We start from the raw sequence: 14,491 nt of genomic DNA, 5'->3' as shown, positions 1-14,491 counted from the left end.
CCTGCAAACGGCGTAATTGTTGTTGCCTGTGTTCCTCGAAGGCAAAGTCGCCTTGAAACCGGAATAACGGCTATGGTTATATTACTCTATGTATATGTTTAGCCTAGGCTATAGGCTACTGTACTAGCGCACCACCCCTTAAGACTTAATTAATTTAACTCTTGTAATATGCTCAAATAGCTAATCACCGACCTCTGATTAGCAAAAATTATAAACGAAAAGCACGACGTTGAGAGACCCATCACAATCGTTTTTTCTACTGTTTTTATTTGTTAATTAATAGTGATTATCATGAAAAAATTGTCACTGGAATTCTCTTTGACACTTGTATTACCCAAGGCTCAAGGTCATTATTGACACCAGCCTTAGGCTGCGTTGTTTTATTTAATAAAACAATTATCCAATATTGGAATAATCAGTGTAGCCTTCTGTGAAGCATTGATTCTTGTAGATATTGGAGTTTCTATTTTGAAGTTAAAACATCAGTATACTGTTAAAGTTGTGACTGTGAGCTCTAATTTAAATGGCACGATCCATGTAGGAATTACAGTCTTATTTATACACCCCCCCCCATTGCAGTGGAGCAAAACTTATTGGACAATTGGTGGCTCAGCTGTTTCTTGGCCAGCTGTGTGTCTTTGCATCGTTTGTTCATGCACAAGAATGCTAACAAAAGGTCTAGAGTTGATTCTAGGTGTGGAAGTTTCACGTTTGGAGTCTGTCGCTGTTGTTGCTCAATATGAGTACCAAATAAGTGGCAATGTCAGCAAAGCAGGCCATAATGAGCCTGATAAACCAGAATAAATCAATCTGACATAGTCAAATAGTAAATGACTTGGAAGACCACTGTAGTGGATTCATTGGACGACGCTTCACCTTGCAGCAGGACATTGAAAATTTGACTGAAAAAAAGATGAAAGCTTACTGTGAGCTAAGTAGTATTGCATTTGTTCATGGATGTGTTTTTTTTTTTGTGGATGGTTGCCATTTTGTTCAAAGCGGGCATTAGACTAATCAGTTTGATGGAGAAAGTACTGCCAGGTGGAGCCTCACTGATTTATGAGACCTTTGTTGTGTGTGGCAGGGTCAGGGTCATTTCCTTGATCCAGTTTAGACATGTAAATGTGATTGGATTTGGTCTCGCTGGCATCTGTACTGCAGCAACAGCCCCGAAGAAGATTGACTGTACAGTGTAAAATGTGATTCAGGCAGGACGCTGACCTGTTTATATGAGACGAAGAGATGGATGTTTGAAACTGCTGCACAAATCACCTCTTTTAGGGGCCAGGTTTATAAGGAAAAGTAACCATTGTGAGTGAGTGAGTGGTTAACATTAGAAAATGCAACAATGTGATAGAAAAAAGTAAAGTCTTTAACATAGTGAGAGAGTGGCTTTAACATAGTCTGATCTCTGCATATGCAAAGGCTGCAAAACATTGTCTTACACTCACATGTTTGTAGTATAGCCAAACTGATTTGCCTGTGACAACCCATTGGTTGGACAAATGTTGACATTCTTGTATCACATGTCCAAGCTGTAATCTCATATGAGTCGTTCCATGAGCACTGAATAGATTTCTGCTGATTCCGCTAATTTTCACTTGAATGAAGACATCCCAGATGACCCTTCCGAACAGCAGTTGTGTGATTTAATAGCTGAGTGAAAACTGGTTTTAGTAGGCCTATTTTTTTTCTGAAATGGCTGGTAAAGAATGAATTAATTTTATGTAGTTTAGCAGGGTGAAATTACAGTAATCAAAGGGCTTTTGGAATATGTGTAGGAGCTCGTCTGCTAAATGCCCAATGTAAAATGTTAATGTAAATGCTGGTCTCTGTTTGAATCTAAGAGCAGGGATTGTCTTTCCTGCACCACTGTCATTGTCATGTAGTCACAGTCTCTTATTGCATGGCCTTTAGGCAGTGTCACATGTCTTTGAATACATTCTGGAAATTTTGTTATTTTGTAAGTGCAAAACTGGTATACTGTGTAGGCCAGTGGCAAAATTCCTGGAAAGCATTTTTGCCAATCATGCCTTAGGTTCACAGTCGGTGAGCTGATCTCAGCCTATTAACCTGGGTCCCAACAGGCTTTTTTAGAAAATGATTCTCATGGTCTTGACCTCTGCCTTGTTGCGCAGTCTCGCTGTGATAGGTAAGGTTTAGGAAAGTTCCGGATGTTTGTGGCATGGCTGAATGCAAAGGAGAAGCGTCACGTTCCTCCGTCAGATCCAGTCAGCAGCTGGTCCTCGGGGTTACTCGCAAACTGCTCAGCTGATTTATTGATCTGACGTGCAGCTGGCTGAGGCTGGAGGAGAGGGCAGCCACCACTGCCATCAAAGGCCCCTGAGTGGAAATAATGAGCAGTTGAGGCCTGGGCTGCAGGCAGCGTAATTACAGGATGTGCTGTGTAAACACACTGGTCCAGAGGACCACGGCACACTCCACTCTCCAGGCCTGCTTCAGGTGGTTCAGCTTGGGGGCAAGAGTTGGGATGGTGGTGGGTCCAAACCTGGCTAAACATTCACCAGTGAGCAGCCAAGTTGGGTGGGGGGTAAGTTGGGAGAGCCAGATAAGGAAGCTGTGGACTAGGGAAATGGATGGATGAGTCATTTGGGTATTAATAAAATAACACCTCCATTTTAGATTAGAGGCCACGTTTTATGATTGAGACTTTTATGAAGTTTTGCTTTCAATTCTGGTTGACACTAGTCAACTTAGTGGGATTAAAATAGGACCAGCTACATGCTATGCAATAAACTGGTATATGCTATTGTCTCCTGTGCATTTAAAGGGAGTTGACTGATGCTTATGTTTGAGTAATGGCTCTCATGTTAAGTGTCGCTGAACTGTGAGGGAGCAGCAGGCCATTTTCACTTTAATTAAGTTTACTTAATTAAAATGTAACCGCTGTTGTGTAGACACCTTTGAGAGAGAGAAAAAAACGAATTACTCTCAAACCAGGACAGCTCATGTGCAGGGTTTGCTGTACTTATCTGTGGCTGCGATTAAACTCAACTGCGATGCATGGGTCATTTACTGAAGATGATCTACGCCATTTTGTTTCACTTCCTTTCACGATGTGAAGTACAACTGTAAATTCCAAGTTCCGCAGTGGAGGCTATAGTTGTCCATTTTTGTTAATTTGATATTTGAATCCCTGAGATTAGAGATTAAGTTAATCAAACCCTCCCACACCACCCAGGCAATGTACGAAACCCCAGTTCTGCGGAAGTTATGACAAATTGGGAAGGAAGACATTATATTAGTGATTTATTTGTAATTTTATGCAGGGCTTTCCTTCTTGATAATTGGACATAAAGAGTAAAACTGGGATTTTAAGTTTGTTCCTAATTAGCGTAACTGGTTGAATGAATGACAATTTATTTGACGATCTAAGGACGAGATTTCATAAGACTGCATAGCAGGCAGTAATCCTTTAAAAATTGTTGAAGATAGAAACACAAGAAAGCCAACAGGCTTATTTCCATTGTGGTCCTCTAACATTTAAACACAGACATGGCAAAAACATTCAGTCAGTTCAGTTAATTTAATACAGATGGATATGACTGGGAAATACATTCACCACAGGACAGGCAGCACACTGGCAGGTTTCAAATGTTCTTTCCTTTTATTGATTAGTGATCTAATGTGTAAATATCACACAAAACCAAATTTTTTGAAATGCTTTTCAAATGTATCTGAAATACTTTAGCTTTTGCCGGTATGCTGCTTAGAACTTTCAAGACACTCTTGCCGGAGAATTGTGAAGAAAATGTGTTGCTAAGCTTAATGTATGATCCTATGAAAGAAGAGTTTTGTTCTGAATAATGATTTGTGATTGGTGAAAATGTTTGCATTAAAACGAAATGTTCAGTGTCTGTATGTGACCTGGAGCCGTGTGGCCCAGTCCATTGGACTGCGCCCTGAAGCATCGCGGCAGAATCCTCGGTTGTCTGCGACCACAGGTGGTTACCGTGCGGGGTCTAGCCCGACCCTGGTGTTGAGCCAGTGACATTAACCCTCTGTCACACACCCTGGTGAAGCATGACCCTGTCCCGCCTGCCCTCCTGTTATGCCCACATTCTCATACCCACGGTTATAAATAGAAACGGCCCAGAGCGCTGCTCACTACTGTCACGGAATTAGCTGGAGGATACGCTCGCCAACAGTAACTGATAGAACACTGCAACCCCGGACATGAACAGGACCTGAAATTAAATGGCACATTTCAGGTGGTCTTTTATCAGTTTTCATGATACAGGCTAAGGGGGGAGGAGACCCCAGGCTCAGCAAACATCCTTTAAAAGTAAAGGTGGAGTCACACGGGCTTTGACGGCAGAATATTGCTGCCCTCCCCGCTCACGTTGAGGATCAACACGTGGCTGGCTGCCAGGCATTCTCATTGTTATTTATGCTCCGGTGGCCTTTGTGAAACCCTTGTTGAAATCTCTAATTCCAGAGTCAGGAATACGCTGTGGGTGAGGGCGACTGTTCTTTAGTGATCTGATAAAACCCCAGCCCTGTTATTAAGGAGAAGTGGGTTTGAAGAGAACATTCCTTTTGAGTTTTCTCTAATTGCCTCTTCAGCACGAGTGGTCTGCTCCATGGACCGCCTGGAAGTGTGTTTTTACCATAATGGCAGATGACGGCGCTTGATTTTTTATTTTAAAAAAATATATACTTATGATTCTGAATTACAGAGGCACAACAGTGATTGTTTGAAAATATGGTTTTGGTCTGAAGCTAGTTTACTCAACAGTGGAGATTATGCTGAGTAACAGTGGTGCCTTTCTGTGCAGAAAAGTGCAAAAAGGACTACATAGTCATCCAAGGAAACTGCAGGCTTGGGGTGCTGCAGAACCAAGGTGCTACAAATCAAGGGTACTGTGCTTTAAAACTAGAGTGGTGTGCTGGTAGGACATTGATCTCTAGAAGGAACTCATGGAACTGAAATTGTTTGGACAAGTAGATTGTTTTACGAATTGTCTTCATCTTGCTCAAGTGATTAAAATTAAGCCCGGGGTGTAATCCGTTTTGCACCGATTCCTTTTTCTTATTGATTTTATAAACCTGCCATTGTAAAGCCTTTAATCAAAATGAATTGTTAATTTGAAACAAACAGGTGTTCTGTTGTTACAAATGAGGCTACTCACGCTAAAAAGGTTCTATTTTATTTTATTTTTTGCCCATGCTATTGAAAAAGGTGACGCATATTAAAAAGCTCTGTTTCAGGTAGGCGTCTTTCCAAAGTAGTCGATTTGAAAATGTTTTATGTAACCTGCAGTGCGATTCCAATAGAGGAAGGAGTACAGTCACGTTAGATGTGGCCCGTATGTTTAACGACAGCTGAAAGCCTGTGGACTTTCACGCCCTGCTCAGGCTGGCAGTGTGGGGTACCTTCTCCTTTATTTTAGAGCTTCGCTGCAGGGCAAAGGGATGCCCGCATGGTCGGAGCTGAAAGAGGATCTGCTGGCAGAGGCTGCTGAGAGCTTCAGCTAGCGCAGAACCTGGCCTGCTGGCCCGCTGGGCGGGCATTTCTATCAGCCTGCTCCTCCTTTCCCATGTCAGGCGCCTCCTTCACTGAGACAAAAATATATGAAGGTGTGTTGCTGCTAAACCGAGGTACACAGCGTGCCACTGTGAGTGAATATGAGGAGGAGGAGGAAAAGGGCTTTGTGTGTGTGTATGTGTGTGAGGGCATATATAAGTACGGGTGTATGCGTGTTTGTGTTTGTGCTTGCTTGTGCAAACATTTGTGATTCCACTTGAAGTGAAAACCCTTTCAGATATGGCTGACAGGCCACTGGCTTTGTGACTGTGTGAATCACAGGGTGCTGTGAGACTGAAGACTGATGCGTGCTGACACGCACGCTGCCATTTCGCTTTGTTCCATCAAAAGTGTTTTTCTGTGTATCAAATGAATATCTGCTGACCTGCAGCAAAACCACAGGACCCAGTGTCGGAAAGAGGCAAGGGTCATATTTTTCATTAGCTGGTCCAGCCGCTGAGGCTGTTCTTCCATGTTCCAGAGGAATCCATTACAACATTGTCCATTAGAAAGTGACTTTTTCCATTGCTATTACACCCAAGAATAACAGTCCTAGTTGGAATTTCCCAGGAAATGTTTATTCCGAGAGGATGGAAGAGAGAATTGCTTCTTGAATCATCAGAGATGGTGATCGCATGGTTGTATTGTGTTGTGCACTGCATATGAGGGTGTGGATGTGCATTGCGGTGGGAGGTGAGGGGGTGTAGCTTGGAGCTGAAATGCACCCTTTTGCTTGGCCTTTCCCTTTGTGTTTCATGCTTTATGATGATCTATTTTCGGTTTCTGCACTTCGAGTAAGGATACCTTTATCGCATGTGTTCTAATAGAATGCGGTTATGCTACTCCCCCTCCGTTGGCTTGGGCCTGATCCGGTCTGGTATGTGTAAGTTTAACACAGTTTCCTGTCCCCAAGGACTATATGAAACGCATTGCAGTGGAGCTGCATTTACTCTCCAGTATCAACAAATTGTCTGTCATTTTATATGCAGTGTTCAGGCTCTGGTCCCTGCCTCAGTATTTTAGTCATTAACCATAGATGTTCAAATACTGGCTCAAGTAATGGATTAGTGATGTCAGTTATTCTCATGAATAATTGAATATTGGGTCTCATCCCTTGACTGTTGCTGTCATCTCTGTGGGAGGATGATTTGAAGGGGCTTTGTCTCAGTCTGAAATATGTAGACAAATGAAACGGTGCATGACACAGCTTAAAAAGTCATTTCCAGGGGGCTACAATCACTCTCTCTTAGGGTGAAAAAGGCACAACATTACTTCATAGGACCGTCTAGCCGTGGAGTTTCATTCCTCAAACAGCTGCTCCTGTCATTTGACAGCCGCCTGGCTTTTCTGTTGTATTCACTTTGTTTTTTTTTTTGGGGGGGGGCGGTGGTTCTATGAGAACACACCATGAATGGTACTCTTTGTGGATTCCTCGAGCTCATTTGCACAGACAACACAGGAGAATGGGGAGCTCCATGGGGCTCCTGAGCATGAAGGAAGGAGGGGCCGGTGGGTTCAGAGACCACAGGAAGTGACTCATAAGTGGAAGCCTCTTTATTCCTTTCTGCCCCCCCCCCCAGGGTATGCCGAGCCTGTTCTAGAAACATTTGTGGTATGTCGGAAGTGGACGTAGTATAGGAGAAGGGGAGGAATCCTTCCTTCACTGTGTGAATGGGCTTGGTAATGAAGCACTCAACATCTGGTGTCTTCTTAACCCCCTTGCATACCTCCTCTGCTGGTCACAGCCGACCGGGAATGGTTCTACATGCCAATTTCTGACTGCTTGTGAATGGGCTGGAAGTGGGCGGGGTTACGGAAATATTTATTCCAACCGGAGGACAGTGAATGATTGCTTGAAGTCTAAATACACTTCTGAAGTAAGAAAGGACTGCATAGCTTTAGGCTATTTTGTCATTGTGTTTTCATCCTTGTCTTTGCAAGGAGTAACGCAAATCTGTTGTGTAAATATTTGCTTGAGCGCGTAATGAAACGGAACTGATTAATTGTTAGGGTTCCTTTGACTTTCTCTTTATTCCAGGTCAGCGAGGTTTGCTCTACCTCATCATACAGTCTTTCTTGTTGCTAATGGTGAAATAGGGTGTTTCTGCTCAACCTGTTCGGTTTTGTTTGTTCAGACATGCATAAAAGATCAGTGGATATTTTTAATATTCTGTGGCTTTTGTTGGATGACAGCGTTTAAACCATTAACCCCACGTAAGACAGTCACTTATTTTTATGGTGCTTTTTAAACGAGCTTGCTGGTACACAATGAGTTGTTAACCATGGCCAATTCAGCACTAAACCAACCAGCTCATACAGAGCTGGCCAGTTTCATCAGCCACGTGCCAGTAGCTGTTATTCGATTCACGCTGGCATAAAGCTTTTTGATGGTGATACACTAAATGCGTTTTGGCCCGAATGTCTGTCTCTGTAATACTTGGTGACTGTCTCACTTTCTCTGGCATTTTTTGATGTTGTCTGTACAGGCCGCAATCACGCTATATAAGGGAATCCACGCTTTGTTTATTAGTGATGGGCAGAGTGGTTGGGAAGACAGCCAGACGTTCCCGGCTTTGGGAATGGGGGAAACTGGCCAGGGCGCGAGCTCACACACTCTCACCGGCTCAAAGAGTTTAAAAGCGGCCTCATGGACCCAGCAGCTGGATTGCATTACATGTGGACAGCTCAACGTTAATCAAATGTCTGAAAATAACCTTTTATTTGCTTGCTGTGCAGGGGAATCCTCGCTAGGGCCACTGATTGGGACATGGCAGCTAAGATTGGGTGCCCGCTGCTTCTGGGGGGGAAGGGGAACCGGCAAAGGCAGAGCGTAGTCCTGAGGAAGAGGAGCAGAAGCATGGCACACGTAAAAACACATGCACACTCATACGTACCCTCGTGGTAAACAGAGCTGTGAACAAAGTCGGTCTGTCCGAAGTAGGTCGGAAGACTTGAGGCTGTTGTGGCGACCAACACTTCAGAGCCCTGCTGGACACTACAGGCCCTGTTGGTAGGCTGAGCGAGATGCTAAGCTTAGCCGCCAGCCATCTGTTACACCACTCATGCACACCACGCTGACACTTCCTAATTAAGTCAGTTCAAATCAGGGAAGCATACCCATAAATGGCAGCCTGGTGTTGGAAGGGCTTTTGAACGTTATATTCATAAAGCGGTTTGTGAAGCAGCCTTATCTGTATAACCACAACCGTGTGAGATGGGTTGCAACTCGCACATCTTCTGCTCCTCTTTTAAATTCCCGTTGGTTTTGGCAACCGTATGCTAGGGTCAAAAGCTTCACTGAAAATGACCTTGTGATAAAGTAAAACCGGAATGTTCTGGCTCAGTGTGAGGACGAGAATCGTGCTCGGGCTGACAGTCCAGCTAGCACTTCCTCACGTCTCACTCATGACTGAAGCCAGGTTTACATTCACACTTCGGGTCACGGGTCGAAGCGGTCTGTGAAGCTTCATCCAGTCTTGGCTGTAAACTGCAACTTACAGTGTTGCTGGGGATACTGTACTGGCGGGAACAAAGGAAATTTGAACAACCATTAAATTATATCCTAAAATGATGCCTAATGCCAATTAGTCAAAGTGACGGTGGCTATTTTTGTATCAAAGGCCGACACTTTTCCAAGTAAATATTTTATTGCATGTTGAAGTATCTGGATTTCAGCAGTGCTTTGCCTGGTAACTGACAAATTACTTGTTTGCTGAATAAAATGAAATAGTACATTTAATGTGAAATCCTTTGAGAGTAATTAGTCTTACTTTTGGTACTCTAGTCCAGCACATGGGCTAAATGGATGTTTCTTTGTGGAATCATTTGTACTTTTTATTTTTATTTTTTGATTCTGGTTGAAGAATAAGTGTTTTTTATTCTTAATGAAAAATTAATCCTTGTTAGTTTTATGTGAATTTTGCTAGAGCTCATTAAATGCATCTGGTCATAACTGTGGGACCTTAAAAGAGTTATTTGATGAATCATGTGCTATCCTGACTGCTTATCATATCATCCAGGTACTTTATATATAAATATAAAGTCTCATTTCAAACTCGGAAATAAACTCATGTACAGACTTCTCTGGCAGTCACTTATTGGTTCATCAATAAAGTAAATAAAGCTAACATTGAAAGCAAAAAGTAAAAAAAAGAATTTACAGCCTCAGGACTGGCTTGATGGAGTTCATCAGCATGACATTTTCGGTCATGTGACCAAAGGCTCTGGAAAAAACACAGCAATGAACCCTTCTGCCATGTGCTTGAGCATTCTGCCAATTTGGGGTCAGAGTGGTAGTTTTTTGAATGTATGAGCAGATGTGGGTGGTGGGCAGCAATTGACTGTAATGGGGGGGAGGGGGGGTTCATGGTTGAGAGAAAGTTTTAGAAAGAAATATAGCAGCGATGGCCTTTTCAGGAAAATTTTAAACTATATTCTGAAATTGGAGTTTAAAAAATAACAAGAGCTTATGTGCCACTACCTATTTTAATATATCTTCATTGTTTCACAAGTATTACAATTATTGTTTTATAATTGGGGAAACTTTGGCTATTGCTGAGAGAAATGGCTTTACATCAATAAAAATGAACAGATGAATATTTAGACCTTGAGCTGTAAAATTGTACATTGCCTTTGATGAAAGCATCTGCTTTGAACATTATTACTATACTGTTACTTGTGTAAATGTGCAATTAACTGCCTTCAGGCTTTTAAGATGTACATCGTCCTCAACTGCAGCTTTGAACTGAATTAAAGTAATTAAGTAATGGCTTGGTTGTGCACTGCTTGCTTGTGAGAAACAGTTTTTCTTGTTATCTTTGGATTGGTCTAAAATGAAGTTTATCAGGTTCTGTTTTGAGCTGGGCTGTGAAAGAAAGCAAAGCTATCTGGGAGGTTTTGTTTTTCATTTTTTTCCGGAATGTCTCTCCACAGTCTGTGGGATGTGCGGGAATGTGCCAGCTTTGGAGAGGCGCTGCTGCCTTATCTCCCACAGTCAAGTGGGCATTTGGCTCTCCAAGGCTAACTTCCCTTTCTGTCAAGTGCCTTGATTAATACGTTGTTTTTATTCACTGAAGGCAGACTTTGAATGATTAATTTGCCTTTCCTGTGAGCAGGTTGCTTAACCTCACATCGACAATGAGCTGGTGTTGCCCTGGGAAGTAAGCAAGCTGTTTGCATGTTGTTTGCAGTAATTTTATTTTACTGGCATTTGGCGGATGCTATTTTCTGGAGAAACATACAGTGCAAACTCAAGTGCAAAGATCAGGGATCAAAGTGCAGTAATTCCCCTGAGGGGGGAAAGTATTAGCCTAAAAGAGACTGAAAGTGCAAGGAACGCTGACTTGAACTGACACCTAGTCCACTGTCCTATTGAACATTAGACCCTTAAAGCCCAATAGCCCCAGTGTCTAACAATATCATTGCCTTAAATGATTGGTTTTATCTGCCATTGATTCAAGGTGCAAAACTGTAACACGTATACCACTGTAGTGCTTGGACTCTTTGCACTTTGATGCAAACACCCAAATCTCGATCGGTAAAACCAACAAGAACATGGCAGTCCCCTTCCCCAAAGGAGGGCTGAAATTGACACCCCAGGTTGATGATTATGATATTTTATAATCCAATAACTGTCTGCAACAAGTCAAACAACGGCTAATACTACAGTGATGGTATTGAAATCATAAGCAATCCAGTCTTTGTACATACGATAGTAAAATTCATTATTTCATTGTGCATTATTTCCATGAAGCTGAAAGTGTTTTTCGGAGCACTTGAAAATAATAATGTCTATGTATGTAAACAATGAGAAAAATATCTAAATAGCCATAAATGCCATATTTTTACAATTGGAATTTGAACCTAGACTTGTGTAATATTGTGATTAATTGGCAGTGAAAACGTAGTATTGCAGCGGTAAGATCTGTCTGGGGGTGCCAGGCGAGAGAGCTGAGCTCCACTGTTACAGTGCCTCTGCGTTAAGTGAATTAGGAGCCGCAGCAGGTGTTCCCAAGGCTGTCCCGGAGTGTGCAGTGGGTCCTATGCAGTTCCTTTTCTCAAGGGTCAAAGGTTAACAATGGTGGCCTCTTCAGAGGGAGCTGTCATCGGGCTGTTAATCAAGGGTTGTGAAAAAATACCGCTATGTTCCAATGCAGTGGAGTTTTATTTAAAAAATGTCACTGCTATATTGCAGCAACGTGGTGAACCATTTTTTTTTTTCTCTTGGAGGGATCATTGGGTATGCTTGCGCTCCTTTCGCAACCAAAAGTTTTTTTTTTTCAAACATCTCCCAAGGATAATTAGGTTTACTATTAAAAGTCGTTTGCAGATGGCTTTCAGAGCAGACCGAATGCCATCCGCTGCACGGTTGCCAGCGTGTACAGCGCACCGCTCCCCGTGCGGAGCTGGTATTCTCGCTGAAAGATAAGCTGCGGTGGTGTCGGCCGCCGCACGCTGACCCAGCGAGAATGACCGGGCTCTTTTCAGAGCGGGGCACGGCTGCTCTCCTCTGCCCCAGGGCTGCCGTGTCAACACCTCCGCTGCAGCCTCGCGCAGGCGGGGAATCGCCCAGACTGCCTCGGCTCGCGCTAAATCATTTACCGCGGGGGAGAAGGGGGAGTCGTAAGGGCAGTGCTATGGCCGTGTCTCTTGCATTTACACTTATCCAGGCCACGATTAAAATTTAAAAAAAAATTTATTCATGGTCAGCTGGTCACCTACCGGTCAGGTCCTAACTGACAAATATGAGATTCTAGTCATCGGATCAGAAAGGCCAAGTGTTTCAAGCTTTGACCTTGAGGGGTTCACGGTTGTGATTTGTGTAATTCGTGCTGATAATTAAGCTTTTTACTGTTCCGCAGTTTATCCTTGCGGTATTATGAGACTTGGTATGTCACTTTAAGGGCTGAAATTCAATGGAACACATCCCCCCCTCTGACTCATTGACTTCGGCCGGCCAGCCAGCCAGCCAGCGATCATCTTACACTAGCTCTCTGGCTTTGGTCTGTGCAGTGTGTGGATTTCTCCCTCTGCCGACAGTAGCTGCGGAGGCAGCAGCACAGGAACCCCCCGTTGTCGATACCCTGTTGGTTTAATCCATCATGCTGTCACTTTTCTGTTTTATTTCTACAGCCATCCTTCATTTAGCCTGGAAAAAAATCCAATAGCGTTACAGTAAGTGGTGTGTCTGCTCTGCCCTGCTCTGTCTGCTAGTGTGGGTCATTGTGAGGTTTATCAGGCCATGGGGCTTCAGGAGTCTAGTTATCTGGTCATCTTATTTTTAGTCTCTCTACTGATAGTAGAATACAGCACTGTGTTTCAAAGGCTCCATTTCTAAATGGATTGCAATACCACTTTCTTGGACCTGATGCACTTGGGTATTGGATCACAACCGAGCATTGTGGGAAGTTGAGTCCTTTAACCTCAACCCTTTTTTCATTTTTTTGATTTAGCAATGCTACCGCAGCAATCTTTTCTTTCTTTACATGATCAATTTCTGAATAAATGCTATCTCAAATCATTGCTGTTATTTTAGAGAAACATAAACTAGTTCAATAAAGGCAATTTTGACCTGGATAAATGACCCATTTGTAACGCTTCTATTTCAGTTCTCTGAAAAACAGTACAACAGTCTTTTCTTTGTTCTAAACACAGCACCGGAGTGCTCAATGCATGATTTCATGAGGATGAAGCAAATACATCTGTTTAATACTGCCCTCATGAGCCATGTCAAGAATGCAATATATTCACAACACAAGGTTGCAGTTGGCTCACACCAGAGCATTAAAAACATGGGCTTCTATTATGAGGCAGGACACCAGTTTTTCTCACCTGAAATTCAGTCATCCCTCAGCAAGAGGTCTTCTTGTCAGTCAGTTATTAATTATCAATCACTAACAGCCATTATTTGATCTGCAATAAGAAAGCTTAGTTGACCACCAGAAGCTGTCCTGGAGTAGACTATTTAAAAAAAAAGCAGTATTTAAAAAAAACTATTTATTTAATTTAATAGATGTTGTTCTATGCAGTGGGAAACAACAGTTGCAACAGTATAGTAAGTGCTTGAAGTTTAAAAAAAAAAAAAATCAGTGGACAGTTGCCACTAGGGGCAAATGTGAATAAACTACATTGGATGCCATAGCCTGGTGCATTTAATCCATTATGGGAAAAAAGACCTTCCCTTTAATATAACAGAACGTTGTTAGAAACAGCATTGTGAGGTTTGAGTCTTTGATGGTGCACATGTTGTCACTGACAGCATTACCATCATGGCGCGCTTGACATCAACACTCTTTACAGGGGCTGTCAAACATCTGACCGCAACAACTGGTAAGGACGGGAGTCTTGGTCCCAGCACATTCCAGAATCTGGGCTAAACACTGTCGAACTTTGTTTCCCACAGCATTTGGCAATGTGCTTAAAATGCTTATGCCTATACAGATCACACTGCTGGCTGTATTAAGGTTGACAGTTACCATGAAAACCTGCCAAAAAAGTCGCGGAAAGCACTAAAAACAAGAAATCGCAGGAATGGCAAAAACGGGGAAAGTCAAAATCACGCAATCCGTGAAACCCATGACTTCCATGACAAACACCCAGCCATATGCATCAGTGACAGCACAGACCAAGCTTGCAGATGATGCTTCCCTTCTGTCGCTGTAGCTCACTTACAGTACACTGAACTCCTGCACGAGTGCCATCTCGCTCGTCCCATTTGTTGTACACACAGCGAGCGCATTGAAAATGTATCTGCGTATAAACAAAAGCAGCGTCTGATGTAGAATTTTATTCTGTGGCGGTGAAAGTGGTGTTGGTGAATGGGGACTGAATGACGAAGAGGGGCGGGGCTTGTCTCCGTGTTCCACAGGCACAGAACAGGTGTATTTGAGCGGGTATAAGCCACCAAGCTCTTGCTTGTTCTTTTTCTGCAGTTTCTGTCAGTGG

At 42.9% G+C, this 14,491-nt stretch overlaps 1 protein-coding gene across 4 annotated transcripts in view; it reads left to right on the top strand.

The window, feature by feature from the left end:
- The window catches only part of LOC135255511 (talin-2), a 114,272-nt gene that overhangs the window by 1,570 nt on the left and 98,211 nt on the right, over positions 1–14,491 (top strand). The window contains exon 1 of one of the 4 annotated variants that reach the window (XM_064336779.1): positions 699–926. The exons of the other annotated variants lie outside the window; for them this stretch is intronic. The gene's annotated coding sequence lies outside the window, so the exon portion shown is untranslated. Of the gene's footprint in view, positions 1–698; positions 927–14,491 lie in introns of those variants that run through there. 4 annotated transcript variants of the gene reach the window in all.

The sequence above is a fragment of the Anguilla rostrata genome, chromosome 5 (assembly GCF_018555375.3).
Source record: "Anguilla rostrata isolate EN2019 chromosome 5, ASM1855537v3, whole genome shotgun sequence".
Lineage (NCBI taxonomy): Eukaryota > Metazoa > Chordata > Actinopteri > Anguilliformes > Anguillidae > Anguilla > Anguilla rostrata.
This window is presented reverse-complemented; position numbering and strand designations above follow the sequence as displayed.